We start from the raw sequence: 14,512 nt of genomic DNA, 5'->3' as shown, positions 1-14,512 counted from the left end.
CATCTTCATGGAAACATGGGCGGCCAAGGGTCTTGGGGGAAGGAGAACCAGACACCACTACAGAAAGATAAGGCGCATAAAAGGCTATGCCTTTAGAGAATGTTACATAAGGGGGAAACAGACTCACTCTATCCAAGCAGTAGGCAAGGAAAGTCATCCGTCTTGGTCTTGACTTTTAGTGGAAGAAGAAAAAAATCTCCCCACATCAGGATGCCAGATTTAGGAATAAAAATACAGAGTGCAGAGATTTCTAGAGCAGCAAAACTATTCCACATTTGTCAAAATCAATACAATGTACAACACCAACAAACCCTAATGTACGTTTTGGACTGTGGGTGATAATGATGTGTTGGTTTCGGTTCATTGACTGTAATACACACACCACTCTGGCAGGAGGCGTCGATGGAGGGGAGGCTGTGTGGGGGTGGGGAGGAGGAGTATGTGAGAACCCAGAACTAAATGCTCAATTTTGCTATGAACACAAAGCTACTCTAAAAAATAAAATCTATTTATTTTATACAAATAACATACTAAAAAAGTATCCATTGTCAATTTGAAATTCAAGTTTAACAAGGCTTGCTGTAATTTTTATGGCAACACTGCCCTTCATAATCCATGGCTATTAGCCAGACCTAATATGGATTTGGGTCATGAATTCACATTACCTTTCTAAAACCTATGAACTAAAATATTTATATTATATACATCAAATTTGTATTATCCCTAGGCACCCGGTAAAAGAAAACAAAAACCTTCTTCCTATAAAAAATGCATCTTTATCCCAGGCCTCAAAAAATTCCCACAACAGGGGCGCCTGGTGGCTTAGTCAGTTAAGTGCCCCACTCTTGATTTTGACTCAGGTCACGATCTCATTGTTCATGGGATTGAGCCCCACATCAGGCTCTGTGCTGACAGTGTGGAGTCTTATTGGAATTCTCTCTCTCCATCTCTCTCTGCCCCTCCCCTGCTCTCTATCTTTCTCTCTCTTTCGAAATAAATAAACATTTAAAAAAAATTCTCACAGGGGCGCCTGGGTGGCTTAGTCGGTGAAGCGTCCGACTTTCGCTCAGGTCATGATCTCGCGGTTCGTGGGTTCGAGCCCCGCGTCGGGCTCTGTGCTGACTGCCAGCTCAGAGCCTGGAGCCTGTTTCAGTCTGTGACTCCCTCTCTCTCTGACCCTCCCCTGCTCACGCTGTCTCTCTCTCTCTCTCCTAGAAATAAATAAAACATTTTTTTAAAAATCCTTAAAAAAAAAAGTCCCACAAATAGATTCCAAACAAATCTATTCCAAACAAATCTAAAAAACATTACAGTTAAAAAATACAAGGAAACAAAAGGGCCACAGAAAAAAATAAATGGACCGGACTCACCAGGACATTAGATATTGGACTAATCAGATATAGAAAATAAAGTCTTTAAATAAATAAATGAAAAATTGAAACCATAGCAAGGAGAAGTTTTAGTATATGTGCTGCCGAAGCGAGCACAGCAAGGAGAAGTTTTAAATGACCAGAAACATTAAAAAAACAAACCTTTAAAACAGATAAATATAATTATTGAAATGAAAAACTCAAAGAAACTATTAAAAACATTATATGTGATTGAATAGAAAAAAAATCAATGATCTAGAAGCCAGAATCCAGCACCAAGAAAAAGAAAGAAAAATATGAAGGGAAAGTAATGAATACCAAAGCCTGAGTAAGAAGAACTAACAAATATTCTATTGAAATTCCAAAAGGAGAGGTAATTAGAATTTTCCAACTGATAGTAGTTTTGAGGGTTGATAAACCCTCAGAATCAAGAAGTGTAAAGAATACCAAGCAAGATCAGTTTAAAACAAACTATCCCATGGGGCACCTGGGTGGCCCAGTCAGTTAAGTGTCCGACTTTGGCTCAGGTCATGATCTCAGGTTCATGGGTTCGAGCCCCGTGTCGGGCTCTGTGCTGACAGCTGGGAGCCTGGAGCCTGCTTTGGATTTTGTATCTCCCTCTCTGCCCCTCCCCTGCTCTCTCTCTCTCTCTCTCTCTCAGAAATAAATAAAAACATTAAACATTTTTTAAAAATAAATAAATAAAACAAGCCACCTCAGACACATGACTAAGGAACTGAAGAGAGTAAAAGCCAAAGAAAAGATTCAAAGGCAACCAATGAAAAAAATATAAACTTGTGTCTAATTAGACACCCAACTGACTTTACAGCTGCAACTGTGGAAATCTGAAGAATATTATCTACAAATACTAGGAGAAATGCAATTGTCAATCTAGAATTATGCACCCAGCTAAACTATCTTCCAAGAAGGATGGCAAAATTAGACATCTTCAGATAAACAGATACATTCTGATAGACTGGGGCAGTGAATGCCAACAAGAGTGTCTCCCTAAAAGACTTTTAGAAGAATTTTCTACAGGAGGAAGACAATGAGCCCAGATACAAAAAGGAACGATGAGCAAAGAAACAGATAACTATGTAAGTAAATCTAAACAAATATCAATAGTATAAGAGTATTAATAGTCTAACCGGTGTGGATAAAAAACAAAACAAATTAAAAAAAAAAATTTATAAAAACACATATGAGACCATAAATCAGGTCTTGCAAATTCTGAAAAATTGGTATCAAATTGACCATGCTTTCTGACCACAATATAATTGATAAATCAGTTTTTTAAATATTATTTAAAAACCTCTCCTATACAAAACATAAATAGTTCATGGACCAGTATAATAGTTCAAAGGAACAGTAGAATGGAAATTAGAAACAACTAAAGCTGAATTATAACAAAAATATTTTTTATCAAAGTTTATGATGTTTAATAGCTACATGATGATTAAGAAAAGGTAGAGAAAGAAGGCACTAGGTGGGAAAAGCATTTGTTACTGTTGACTCTGTACCAGGTATTATTCTAAGTTTGTTGCCCATTAAATCATATACCTTCACATTACCCCATTTTAAGGATGTGAAACTAAGGCACAGAGAAGTTGTTACCTGACCCAGTTCACAGAGATAGAAAGAGGCTTAAATGCTTATATTAGAAAGCATGCTTAAGGTGTATGGCTGGGTGGGGGGTCCAGATGTTCACTTTATTATTATGCATCACAATACACATGTACATCAGTATTCCTTTTCATTACCAAATATTTACAAAAACATGAAAAATGTTTAAAAAGAACTGACTGTGGAGCAGAGTTGGCGTTCAATATCTAATGACAACACCACAGCTGCCGCGTAGGAATGGTGCTGTGTAGCCACCGGGAGATCTCTGGTGGCATGGCACTCAGGGGCACTGGGTGGCTAACACTTGCCAGGTAGGAGCCCCTGTTCATGTATGTGGCTGGTCTCGCCATGGCGACAACTCAGGAGAATGAAGGAGTGCTTCTTCTTTGGCCAGATTCGTCTTTACCCCTTCATTCTCCTCATCCATCCATCCATCCATCCATCCATCCATCCGTCCGTCCATTCAATAGATATTTAAGGACCTCCCAAGGTCTGGAAATCTCCAGACTTCAACTTTCATCCAAAGTCCTATAGCTTGAAGAATCTTAGGGCAACGAATGGGTTAGCAAGTTATAGATGCATGAGTGGAGTCTAGTCCACGGCGTATCGGATCCCTCTCCCTTGGCCATCCCCCATCAGTGTGTTTTGAAATGGATTGTTCTGATTCATAAACTTGCATAATAGATAAGTCACAAGCTTGTCCCACACATTAGGGATTTTCACCCCCTCAATTCTGGTAACGGAAGCTCCCAGCTCACACACTAACATGAAGCACCTGCGTGACAGGTAGCCAGGGGATTTTATCCATACGAGAGAGGATCTGTGTATATTTGTTTCCTATTGCCATTGCACCAAATCATCACAAACTTGGCTTGAAAACAGATTTGTCACCTACAGCTCCGTAGGAGGAAAGCCCAGCAGGAGTCTCACAGGGCTAACGAAGGGCTCAAGGGCTCGGCAGGGCTGCGCTTCATTCTTTTGTAGCCCCTGGATGCAGCCCACCGTTCCTGGGCAGCTGGCCCCTCCTCCACCTTCAGAACCAGATCCAGTCCGCACTCAGAATTCCCCCGACCCACTCTTCTGCTCCCCCTCTCCCCACTTGTAAGGACCCTTGTGATTTCACTGGGGCCGCCAGATAATCCAGGATCATTCTCTTGTCTCGCATCAGCCGATGAGCACCCCTCGTTCCTCTTTGCCATATAAAGGGATATGTTTAGGTTCCAGAGACTAGGACACGGACATCTTTGGGGGCAGGGGTGGAATTATTCCACCTATCGTACTATGAGACATCACGCATTATTCCCGAATTTTCTCTCTAAATTAGACAATCAAAAGTAAGCTATCAGGATCATGGTGTCTCTACCTCCCAGAGAAATGAATTACTTAAGCTCTGCCTGAATGTCTACCTTTATAGAAGATCCAAGAGTGATTGAAAAGCCTCTCTGTGTTTTTCAGAAATCATTAAAGCCATGGCCCAGCACGTTATTCAAGGCTCTTTTAATATGAGCCTACACTATAAATTTTTGCTAGAGTTTAATTCCAGGAAAACTTCTGATTCGGCAGAAGGAGTCATCGAATGGAAACAACGTGGACCACAGCCCTGTCTGCCTTGCCCTGGTGGCCGGGAAACTACACAGTGAAATTCATCCCACTTCCTGGAGATTCCGTTTTGTTTTAGCTCTAAAAATTGCTTTCTTATTTTGGGTTTTTAAAGTTACTGCAAGTACTCTAAAAAGTAGTCACTTTAGGGACGCCTGGGTGGCTCAGTCAGTTGAGCATCTGACTCTTGATTTCGGCTCAGGTCATGATCCCAGGGTCATGGGGTCGAGCCCCTCGTTGGGCTCCACACTAAGCACGGAGCCTGCTTACGATTCTCTCTCTCTTTCTCNCTGTGTCTCCCTCTCTCTCTGACCCTCCCCTGCTCACGCTGTCTCTCTCTCTCTCTCTCCCCCAGAAATAAATAAAAATATAAAAAATAATAATAATAAAATAAATGAAAACATATAACTATTAACCTTTTTTTGAAAAAAGAGATCACTTTCAACTACTTTTGAAAAACTTAGGGGCACCCGGGTGGCTTAGTCGGTTAAGCGTCCGACTTTCGCTCAGGTCATGATCTCGCGGTTCGTGGGTTCGAGCCCCGCGTCGGGCTCTGTGCTGACTGCCGGCTCAGAGCCTGGAGCCTGTTTCAGAGTCTGTGTCTCCCTCTCTCTCTGACCCTCCCCTGTTCATGCTGTCTCTCTCTCTCCTAGAAATAAATAAATAAAACATTTAGGAAAAAAAAAAAGAAAAAATTACAAATGGTTTGGCAGGTTCAGAATACTGTAATGAAGGAATATTAAGATGTTCTAAGAATTTATGTCTAGTATGCGCTCAGTAGACATGGTGAATGGTGAATAACGCCTGATAACCAGTGAGCGCTAGAGCATTTCATTAACTCTAGCTCCACGGACTTAAACGCTGCTACGATATTCTCTGGGTTCAAGGCCACAAACCACCACAGTCAGTGGGAAAGCATAGATAGTAGAAGATATATTTCCCGGTCACACTTCTGCACGTGCCGGCTACAGGTTCTCACACTTTCACATTCAGAGCAATTAGGTACAAATAAGCCCCAGCATTTATGTGGGACCAAGGTGCAGCCTGACCTGCCTTTCCTGCCTGATTTTCCTTGAATCACCTGGACACAGCCTGCACTTCCGGCAAACGGGATCTTTAGGGGCCCCCCAAATTCCTTTCCTTACACTGAGCTCTGTACTTAGCATATCTCCCCATCTTGTCACACTCCTGGAGTCCCCCCATGTGCATCCTTTAAAAAGAATACTTTTCTAAATTTATTTATTATTGAGAGAGAGCACAAGTTGGAGAGGGGCAGANCAGTAGACATGGTGAATGGTGAATAACGCCTGATAACCAGTGAGCGCTAGAGCATTTCATTAACTCTAGCTCCACGGACTTAAACGCTGCTACGATATTCTCTGGGTTCAAGGCCACAAACCACCACAGTCAGTGGGAAAGCATAGATAGTAGAAGATATATTTCCCGGTCACACTTCTGCACGTGCCGGCTACAGGTTCTCACACTTTCACATTCAGAGCAATTAGGTACAAATAAGCCCCAGCATTTATGTGGGACCAAGGTGCAGCCTGACCTGCCTTTCCTGCCTGATTTTCCTTGAATCACCTGGACACAGCCTGCACTTCCGGCAAACGGGATCTTTAGGGGCCCCCCAAATTCCTTTCCTTACACTGAGCTCTGTACTTAGCATATCTCCCCATCTTGTCACACTCCTGGAGTCCCCCCATGTGCATCCTTTAAAAAGAATACTTTTCTAAATTTATTTGTTTATTATTGAGAGAGAGCACAAGTTGGAGAGGGGCAGAGGGAGAGAGAGAGGAGACACGGAATCCAAAGCAGGCTCCAGGCTCTGAGCTGTCCGCACACAGAGTCTGATGTGGGGCTCGAACCCACATATCAAACCCACAGACCGGGAGGTCACGACCTGAGCTGAAGTCAGATGCTGAACCGAGCCCCCCAGGTGCCCCTTAAATGTGCATCCTTAAATGCCACCTTCTCCATCCTGCCTCACAGCCTGGCAGCTCTCTCGTGAAACTCCATGATACTTTGTTTCTTATGGTTCTTACATTTTATGTTCTACTTTGTAATGCAATTGTACATACACAGATACACACGTGCTTATGAACCATTGGAATTACTTATCTTTATATCCCCTTTTAGGAGAAAGTGCCTTGTAAATAACATATGCTCAAAAGTATTCATTGAATTTAACTGCCTATAAATTCCCACATATAATTTAATTATATGCATAACTTTTGTGCTAATAGGAATAAAAGTTATGCTACCACTTATTACATTGCGTTACATGTTGTAGACCAGATTCTCTGGATAGTTCACCCAAAGGTTTGTTGAAATTCGAAAATATTTAGTTTAAGATTCAACAGCTCCCTCTGGTGGCCTCTGTGGGCAATTGAGCTTGCTGGCCTCCAGAGTTCAATTTCATTTCATTTTTGGAACTTAAATTTGAAGTGGTTCTCAATCAATTTCAGTCTTAATGTGAAAAATTGATTGCCACTGAATGGTAAATTTCATTGGCACTAAAGTGTCATCTTTATGCCAAGAATAAATATAGACAGTTATTGGTCAACGGTTTCCATCTCAAATGACTATAAACCTGCTTTTAAAAATATTAATATATTTTAATTTAAATGTTAATAAATATTTGATGAAGGTTAAAAAGCAAGTTCTCGGAAGGTCACACAAACTTTTTCAGTACTTGAGAATGACTATATCTTGGAACTCAGTGACAATATACAACAGGCTATTTTTGCTTTTTCCAAATTTTGGAACACTATCAATTACAAACGAGTGAAACGCTCAGCATCCTAACCAGACAATCAAATGCTCAAGTTGAAATGGAACAACGTAAAACAAGAAACCAAGTAAAATTGCAAAATGTTAAACCCCAAAGTATAGCTCTTCATGAGGTCCAAATCCCTCCAGAAACCAAGCCTGTGGCCTGCGGATTTCCCCCATAAAGGGAAAAGCTAAGGAGGCCAAGGTCTAGCTGCTGGTGGGTCTCCACGCTCTGTGGTGGGCTTCCTAAGGGCGCAGCCCGAGTCGGCGCATCACACAGGGAGAGGCTAGGCTTCCATAAAGCTAAATGTCTGAATTCTGGCAGAGCACAGGGAGCTATAGCTGGCCNCCATCCCCCCTTCCCTCCCCCCATCCTCACCTGCTCCAGAGAAGACAAGAAGAAAGAGAGAGGCACCACTGAAATCTACATCTGTCATTGCTCATGTGACCTCGTTTGAGAAAATAACACATCTGTTTAATTGAAGATTTTCTTGTATCCAGAATGTCTCTTTCCCTTTGGGTTCCCACTGCTGCCTAGGGTTCCAACAATTATTTCCAAGCATCATAACTTTTGTGATTCGTTTGATAGTTTCTCCTCTGTAGTTGTATTTTTATATAAAATCTGACCCCAGAGAAGCATTTTCATTAATGATATGGATTCTAATTGGGAAAGATGCAGAAGCGGAAAAAAGAGAACACACAGCGTAAGGTAGATAATCGTTTAGCATGTGACATTTAAAAAATGTCCTAAAATACTCAAAAATTGTTGCTAGATAAGAGATTTTTTTCATCCTGAGTTTACCAAAATGCAAAACAAAACAAAACAAAAAATATAGAAATGGGAACTAATTCTACTACTACTAAATTGGTAGTTATTCTACAGCATGTTATAAAAAGGCATAGTGTTTTTCTCTTTCATTGATAAAAATCACATAAACTTGGGGCTTCTTGTTCTTTAGAAACACATTCCCGGAGTATCACCCAAGTTATAATAATATGCCCACTGAAATCCACCCAGTCAGGGATGTTTCAGTATTCTCCTTCATACTAAATATTGAAAACAGGCTGAGTAAATTTTTAAGAGCTTATCGTAATTTCTTTTCACCAAATGCTTTCAAAATAAGATATAAAGGTATATGATAATCCACTTACATAATATACAAAGATTTGGAACCCAAATGCCATTATATAATTTTTCCACAAACATACACAAATAGTTAAAAATTCAAAAAAATGCATCAGGTAAGCGAAATATGTTTAATTTCAGGTCAATGGTAAATGGCAAATGAATGTCAACATCAGGTAAGGTTGATGGTACACGAAATCAATGAACTTCAACAAAGCCATCCAATCACCTAGCTAATAAGATGCACCTTACTTGTCATCAATGGCTTTTGATGAATGGACATCATTGGGTTTCTGACGTGTAATGTAATTTCAGATTGGATTTCCTAAATTTTGCATTGTCTAACTCAGTTAAAGCTTTCCATATGCTGTTATCCACTTTTGTTGGAGGAGAAGGAATACAAAAAGACATTTCATTCAATACTTAAATGGCCTTCCTCAGACTCTTTACTTGTTAGTCTTTAGCCTCAATGTGTAAATTATGTCTACAAATAATGCTGACATAAGAAACACGATCTATCTATCTATCTATCTATCAACACTTCTATCTGTCCATCAGAAACATTTTGGCCTTACAACCAGGAAGTGATTGTTAATATAATTTAACTTATAACAAGACATAAATATGTCATATACATGTATATGTATACTAAAATGTGTTAAACCTTGAGTTTATATCCAACCAATAAAAGGCAAAAAACCCCCAAACATTCCCAGGATTTTATCACAACAAAATATCTTAAGAATGTTAACAATCTCATGTTTGATTTTCCATGGTGTGAGGTGACTAACTTGCATTTGCTTACAAAATAAAATCATCCCCAAGTTCGTCCACCAATGGATTGGGCACAAGAGCAGAATATTTGGTGGCAGTACTGCGGACTAATAAAGTCCACTCATGACCTATATCGTACGAGGCCTAACTTCAAAAAGGAAGATGTCACCCAGAGGGCCCGACAGGAGGTATATGTTGAAAGTCAAATGTGAAGCTGAGATTCCAGAAGAAAGGGGGTGGGAGAGGAGACAGAGGCCTGGAAGCCATTCTTACCAGGTTCGGAGCACTGGCGACCTTTAAGGACAAGTCCTGGAAAGGAAGGAAAAGATGTGCTGTTAGTGCACAGGTGTGTGAAAAGTTATCTGAAGTTAAATTAGAATGTCAGTTCTCTATTTGATCTGAAAAAAATATACAAAGAAAAAGTGAATTCTGTATATACATATATATACACACACACACACACATGCATATACATACATATATACACATAAATATGTGTGTATACATTTACACACACACACACACACACACACCTCACATGGCCTTAATAGCAGGTTTTAGTAGTGCTGAGAAAATGACGCCTTCTACCTAACCTATCTGGACCACAGCACCCCCATGGTTTCGGCCGTGTTAATTCATAATGATAAGACTTGAGTTTCAAATCCATTGATCTCTGGTTAGGTGCATGGGCACTAAGCCAGACTTGGGGCGCCTGGGTGACTCAGTCAGTTAAGCGTCCGACTTTGACTCGGGTCATGATCTCGCAGTTCACAAGTTCGAGCCCCACATCAGGCTCTGTGCTGACAGCTCAGAGCCTGAGGCTGTTTCAGATTCTGTGTCTCCCTCTCTCTCTGACCCTCCCCTGCTCACGCTCTGTCTCTCTCTCTCGTAAAAAATAAATAAACATTAAAAAAACAAAAAGCCAGGCTGCACAGGGTCAAATCCTAGACCACTGTTTCTTGCTGCATGACTAGGGCAGTTATTTCCCTCCTCTGCCAGGCTAACAGCAGAGCACTGAGTGAGGATGAAAGGAATTAATAAACATAAAGGGCTCAGAGACCCGCCTGGCACACTGTAAGCACATGCAAATGTATGTTGCTATTTGGGGGATTTGCTCTCTGTGAACAAAACCTGGACAATTTCTCAGGACTCCTTGCTCCTTTGCAGACATTTATGAGACCCCCTCCCCTGGCTCACCACGTGGTCCCCCACGTGTAAAGAATTTTTGCTCCCCAGTCCCTACAGCCTCATTGCAACCTTCCGGAGCCCATCACCAGCTCTAACCTTCCAGAAGCCCACTCTCAGGGAAGCTGCCTGCCACTTCCTAGTTAGGATCATGCTTATTTACGTTCATCACGCCATCTGGACGGACAGCTACCTATTCACTCTTTTATTCACCAACCGAACACGTGCTTACTGAACGCTGGCAGTGGGCCCGGATGGGAACAGCACAGGCATGAATGAGGCCCGCAGTCCCTGCACCCATGTGATTTATTGTGTCTTTAATCCCATACTGGGGGGCCAGGCCAGGTGGGGACAGGACTGCCACCCTATTGCCGGAACCGTGTGGCACACTGCACATCCTGGAGTGTCCTGTTGGGGCTTCTCTCTAAACAAGGACACAGTAAAACTTCTAGGAGAGAAAAAACTAGAGACACTATAGCTCATGAGGAGAACAAGCAAGGGAGGAGGGGAGCGGATGGAGAGTGCTTGGGCTCCGGGCTCTGCACGGGGTCCCTGGGAAATAGAGCCTGCTTGGGCAAGAGTCAGCAATGTCAAGTGCAGCCCAATGACCTTGCTTGGTTGTGGGCACAGAAGGGCAATTTTCAGCCAATGTTATGGGTGTGGTTTGTATCGCATCCCCGCCCAGCTGCTGAGGACGGATGCTCCAAGCTCTTTCAGCAAAAACTCTGGGAAGTTGGAAGTCAGCTAAATAAAATTAGCGCAACACCCAGGGTGCTGTCAGAAATGGGAAGAACTCCCATTCGGACGCTGCCGAGGATAGAACTCTGTGGGGACGGAGCCATCCCGCCTCCAGGAAGGGCAGCCGCTGGCCGTCAGAGTGACCAGGGCCATGCGGGAGGAGGAGGGGTGCTCCTGTGTGGCGCAGCAAATCCACCCCTGTGACTAGGGGTCTCAGCCCGCCCGCCCAATCAGGAGGAATCGCCCAGGAGCAGAGCGGAAGGACAGAGAAGCCAAGACCAAGGGCTGACAGACTGTAAGAACATTGGGAAAGGCACAGAGCATCCCAAACCCTGCCAGGGGATGCAGGGGCTTGGATTGGGGCTCCTGCCATTTTACTGTGGGGCTCAGAATCCAGACACTTGTCGCCGTGGCCACCCCCCCCCGCCGACACACACACCCTGTGCCCTGCACATCACTGCAGGGCTGGGGATACAGGTCATAGCAAGAACAAAGCAATGTGAACTCCGTGTTCACACAGGAAGAGTGAAGCCAGCACTCGGCGGGGGGGAGGGAGGTTCAGTAAAACAAAACTGTGCTTTGGTGTCATTTCTCACTAAATGAAGAAAGCACCTGGGTCACTGTTCAGAAATGACAGGCCTTGAGGGCGCCTGGGGGGCTCAGTCGTTAAGCATCCAACTTCGGCTCAGGTCATGATCTCACAGTCCAGGAGTTCGAACCCCGCATCGGGCTCTGTGCCGACAGCCTGGAGCCTGCTTTGGATTCTGTGTCTTCCTCTCTCTCTCTCCCCCGCCCCTGCTCATGCTCTAACAAAAAATAAAATAAACATTAAAAAAACATTTTAAAAGGTTGCCTGGGGGGCTCAGTCATTTAAGCGTTGGACTTCAGCTCAGGTCATGATCTCACGGTTGGTGGGTTCGAGCCCCGCGGCGGGCTCTGGGCTGACAGGTCAGAGCCTGGAGCCTGGTTCGGATTCTGTGTCTCCCTCTCTCTCTGCCCCTCCCCCACTCACACTCTGTCCCTGTCTCTCAAAAATAAATAAACATTTAAAAAATATTTTTTAAAAAGGTAATGACAGGCCTTGCTCTGTTGAGAAATTATAGCTATTAGCATTAAACTCTAGAAAGTGCCACGAAAGCAACCAGAAAGGGAGGAAGGCGTGAGGCTAACACTGCGTGTGTGGACTTAGCAATTAGGGCAATCACTTCCTTTCCTCCATCCCACACTAAACCAAGCAATTTCTTTTTTTATGTTGTTTTTTTAAAAAATATTTGATAGAGAGACAGACAGAGACAAAACACAAGCAGGGAAGGGGCAGAGAGGGAGGGAGACACAGAATCTGAAGCAGGTTCCAGGCTCTGAGCTGTCAGCACAGAGCCCGACGCGGGGCTCGAATTCATGAGCAATGAGATCATGACCTGAGCCAAAGTCAGACACTTAACCGACTGAGTCACCCAGGTGTCCCAATCTTTTTTTTTTTTAATGTTTATTTTTGAGAGAGAGAGACAGAGTGTGAGCAGCAGAGGGTCAGAGAGAGAGGGAGACACAGGATCTGAAGCAGCTCCAGGCTCTGAGCTGTCAGCACAGAGCCCGACGCGGGGCTCGAACCCATGAGCTGTAAGATCATGATCTGAGTCGAAGTCAGATGCTTAACGGACTGAGCCCACCAAGGGTCCCCCAGATACAATGAGTTTAGATGAGGTCATCAGGGTGGGCCTTCATCCACTACGACTTATGTCCTTACGCAGACGGGAGTGTGGACACAGACACCACACGTGGAAAATGCCCTGTGAAGCCTGGAGCCACGCTGCGGGAAGCCAGGAGAGAGGCCTGGAACAGATCCCCTCCTCCGCCCCCTGGAGCCTCCGGAGGGGGCTCGGCCCTACCAACCCCTCAGGCCAGACCCCCAGCCTCCAGAGCCCTCAGCACTGGTACTTTATCACAGCAGCCCTGGGATCCGATGCCCAGCCCTCTGCACGGCCTGGGTCTGGAGGACTCCTGCTTGGACACAGTCCGGCACCGCCTTCAGGGTTGGGGTGATGACCTTAGGCTCTGCGGTCAGACAGGCAGCCTGTCCTGAGCAACTGCATAAACCACCGAACCGGGCCGAGCTGGGATTTCGTCATCTGGCACGTGGCCATGCAGGCCGGTCTTGCAAGAGATCTTGCAAGAATTAAACGAAAAACACGCGTGGTGTTCCTAACTCAGCTGACTTTCAAGAGAGTACTTCTTAGGAGAAAAAAAAATGTGGAGAAAAACTTGTACGGAATCGGGGAGCACGTGGGTGGTAAGGCAGGAGCTGGGTGGATTATTCTTTCAAAGCTATCTTGCTTGCTTATTTATTTATTTACTTACTTATTTACTTACTTATTTATTTATTTAGAAAAAGGAAAAAAAGGAGAGTTAAAGAGCTGTTTTCAGCCACACGCGGAGAAGAAAGCAAGGCCGGGTCCGCCCCCGGTGGCACATGTAAGGGTCCTGGGGCCGCTGGCTGTGCGGCACAGTCTGTGGGCAGCACTGCAGCCTGAGCGGAGCCGGCAGAGGCAGGGTTCCGGAACCTTCCTGCGCCCAGGGCTCCGTCCTCACCGCAGCCACGCCCTCGGCTCCGGCGGGGTCGTCGTGGCCCCGGGGAGGGGCGGGAAGGCCGAGTCGCGTCCCTGGACTGCACGGGCCAGACCAGCTGCGGGATGTGGGCACCAAGCAGAAGAGCCAGGGACCGGCGAGAAGGGAAAGCCCCAGAAGCGGGGCCGGGCGTCGTGCCCACTTCGGGGCGCTGCCTGAAGTGGGGCGCGGCCTCCAGNGGACGGAGATAAACGTCCGTGGGAGGAAGAGCGGAGGGGCAGGGACTGGCCCCAGAGGGGGAGGGGGGCTCTGATTCCGGCCGCAAGCAGCGCAGCTTCCCAGGCGGCGGCGGAGGGGAGCGGGGACCGCGGGGAGGGAGGCGCCCTCCGGGCCTGCGAGGGCGCAGCGCGGGGAGAGGCCCCGAGCTCCGGCCTCCGCGTCGTGGTTCGCAGAACCGCATTTGTCAGCGCCCGACCAGAGGCGGAGTCCGGGNCCCGTGTGCTCCCAGAGGTCATGACCCCAGGGCCACTGCATTCTGTCTCACGAGTGGCCTCGCCCCCTTGGGCCCAGCACAGTATCCCTGCCACCTCGTCCCTCCTCCTCAGCCAGCTGGGTTCCTGGACCCTTCAAGTCACTCTGTCCGTCGGAGGCAGAAGTCGTTCTCATGGACCGAGTCTGAAGAACGATAAAACTAGGAGCTCCCTGGGATGTGGGGTGGGGTCAGGGAAGGAGCAGGCAGGGAAGGGGAGGAGGGGGAAGC

The sequence above is a fragment of the Crocuta crocuta genome, unplaced genomic scaffold (genome assembly GCF_008692635.1).
Source record: "Crocuta crocuta isolate KB4526 unplaced genomic scaffold, BGI_CrCroc_1.0 scaffold258, whole genome shotgun sequence".
NCBI lineage: Eukaryota > Metazoa > Chordata > Mammalia > Carnivora > Hyaenidae > Crocuta > Crocuta crocuta.
This window is presented reverse-complemented; position numbering follows the sequence as displayed.